The following is a 2,974-nucleotide window of genomic DNA, read 5'->3' as shown; positions in this document are numbered from 1 at the left end:
AATACATTGGCCCAGTAGTGATGTCTCACTACTGTTCACAACGCATGGCTCAAACTAGGCACAGGGTCCCATCCAACCACAGGAGCCACGACGGGCACTTCTCCCATGCACACACAAGGGGGGCAGTCAGATTATGGTACATTGTCCTTGAACAGTGCTAATGACTAACACAGGATGTAAAATTAACATACACACACAAAAGATAGCCTTGGGATGCCTAGATGGCTCAGTTGCTTAAGCGTCTGCTTTCGCCTCAGGTCATGATCCCAGAGTCCTGGGATCGAGTCCTGCATGGGGCTCCCTGCTCAGCGGGGAGTCTGCCTCTCCCTCTGCCCATCCCCTCCACTTGTGCTTGCGCATGCTCTCTCTCGCAAACATAAATAAAAATCTTAAAAAAAAAACCCCCAAACCAAGAAACAAATACACCGAGAAACCATTTTACACATACCAAAGTGGTGAATGCAAAAGTTGGCAACCCCACCTGGTTACCAAGTTTGTTGGTAAACAGGCTCACTCATCCACCTGCTGCTAAAAGTACAGAATGATATAACCCCCACACAAGACAATTTCCCAGCATTCATTAAAATTACAATGCATTTATCCTGTGACCCAGGATATTCTATCGAAGCAGCTCTTTTCAAGAGTACTGACGAGCCTGATGTAGAAAAATCCAAGGTCATTTCTCTGTCCCCCATCAGAAAAGCTCTCCCTTCTTGATTTACTCTTTCTGTGGGGAGGAAAATAATGTACAGCATGGTGACTGTCATTCTCTTACTTCTAAGACATTGCACTCCCCTAGTCATCCTCTTATTTCAATGGCTGCTCTACTCCTTTCCCTTTAACAGCACTTCTTCCTCCTTCATGAAATCCCTAGATGTTGTCATTCTTCAGTGCTCAGATCTGGGTCAAACTCTGTTGGGAGGTATTTGAAAGACTTTTACTTCTGACTTAAAGGACTGTAGACTTAAGAGGAGAGCTGACCTGTGCTGTTATTCCCTGATCTTACTGACTGGAATTGCAGACATGATACCTGGAGCTGTGGCAATCATCTTGCAAACATGAGGTAACAAGCATGAAAAGGCCAATTGCTAAGAATCCTGAGTGAGGGGGAAGAAGCCCTGAATAAGAATCTGGACAGATTACTGCCAGCAACTCCCCAACTAATAAAGAAAAAAGAGAGAGGACAGAGGCCTACACTGAGACCTAAGTGTTAGGCATGAATCTGACAGGACACTCAAGACGGGATATAACTTGGGACTTGGAGGATGATCAAAGGTGCTCTCATTTAGGCTGAGACCTGAAAGAAGTGTGAAAGCTATTCTGGCAAAGACTCAGGAACAGGAGGAGCAGGGGGAGTGGGCTGGGAAGAGGACAGCACATGAATAAAGCTGGAAGTGAAATGACGTGGTACATTAAGGCACTGAAGGTAGTTAAGATGAATACAGGCCCAAGAGGAGCCAGGAGAGGCTGCTTGGGAAGGATGCAGGAGGGAAGATGGAGGTGTTGAGACAGAGCACTCCTTGAGGCGTCTTGTGAAGTATGCGCTGGGGTTTGGACTTTATCCCAAGGGCAAACATGAGTCACTGAAGCATTGCCAAAGGAGTAGGGCTTGATCAAATTTTTATAGAAAAATAAAGCATTTGCATTAAAAAATTACTCTGGCTAAATAGCAGAAACTGCATTAGAACTGGGGAAGCCAGAAGCAGAAAGAACGTTAGGAGGGACCTGTAGCAATACAGATGAGAAATGAGATGGCCTGGCCCAGTGACAGTGAAGATGGAGAAGAGGGGGGTTCTCCTCATTGCTGGACTGGAGGGAGAGGGACAGGTGAAGGCAGGTGTCTAGAATCTCGTGGACTGCTCAGGAAATGGCTGGCTGAGTTACGGTAATCCACATCTGGAAGATTACTCAGCCATTAAAAGAATGAATTTGCATATACAACTGATTTGAGGGGATTTCAGTGAAGTAGTTTTGAGTGAGAAAAACAGTATGATGACAGTGTGTGCACCATAATCACCTTTAGTGACACAAAGCAAACACAGCTCTGCCTGGTCCACATCCAGCATCATCATGCCTTAGCATCCAAGGTCAATTTTGCACACCCCCGCTGCCTTTGCACACCCTTGCTCATCCCAGGAGAGAAGTGTGAGTGAATGCTCCTGGAATTTCCTTCTCAGTAGAGTTCTGGCAACAGCCTCCAATGATAAGCATTCATGCAAGATTGAATGGAAGGCTGAGCACAGGCTGGTTTTCTATGGAAGGTTGCAAGCAGATGCCTGAGCAGAAAGCAGATGGAGATTGGCTGTGGCTTTGGGGCAAACTCCTGAGAAGCATCTGCTTGGCAATCCAGCTGCTGGGGTGGGTTGGCGGGGGGTGTCTTGTGATTCCTGAGGCTGCAAGGACTTCCAGTGAGCACCAGTGAACCTCCCACTGTGAGCACAGCTTCTCTGATTTCATGTGCTTTCTTTGGTTTATAAACATCTAGTTCTCTTTCCTACTTGGAATACCTAGAATGACTTCTGTCTTCTTTACCAAATGCTGATGGATACAGAATTTGGTACTGGAAATGGTTCCAGGGAAGCAGAAACACAAAGATGAGACTAGTTCTCTGATGCTGTAGAAAAGCCAACAGCTGTTATCAATGGACACTGTGATGCAAAGATGGGGTATAAGGACTGTGGTGGGTGAATCCCCCTGACTGCACTGGGGAGCATGTAGGAAAAACAGTCAGCAGTAGGACAATGAGCAGGAAAGACTGGACTTTGAAAACCAGAGAACACTTCGTGGGTTCTGATTAACCTGGGGTCCTTGACTCTCCAGTTTCCAGAGCCTCCTGATCAGCAGAAGCAGCCCCTCCTCCCTTGACCAAGACTAGTATCCCTCCATCCATTGTCTGAAGACCTGGCAATGACATCTTCTGAGCAGGTGTGTTTCAGGGAGACGTCCAATTCACCTTAAAACCCAGGTCTCTTAA

Source organism: Leptonychotes weddellii, chromosome 9 (assembly GCF_054177405.1).
Source record: "Leptonychotes weddellii isolate Sample4059 chromosome 9, ASM5417740v2, whole genome shotgun sequence".
Classification (NCBI taxonomy): domain Eukaryota; kingdom Metazoa; phylum Chordata; class Mammalia; order Carnivora; family Phocidae; genus Leptonychotes; species Leptonychotes weddellii.
This window is presented reverse-complemented; position numbering follows the sequence as displayed.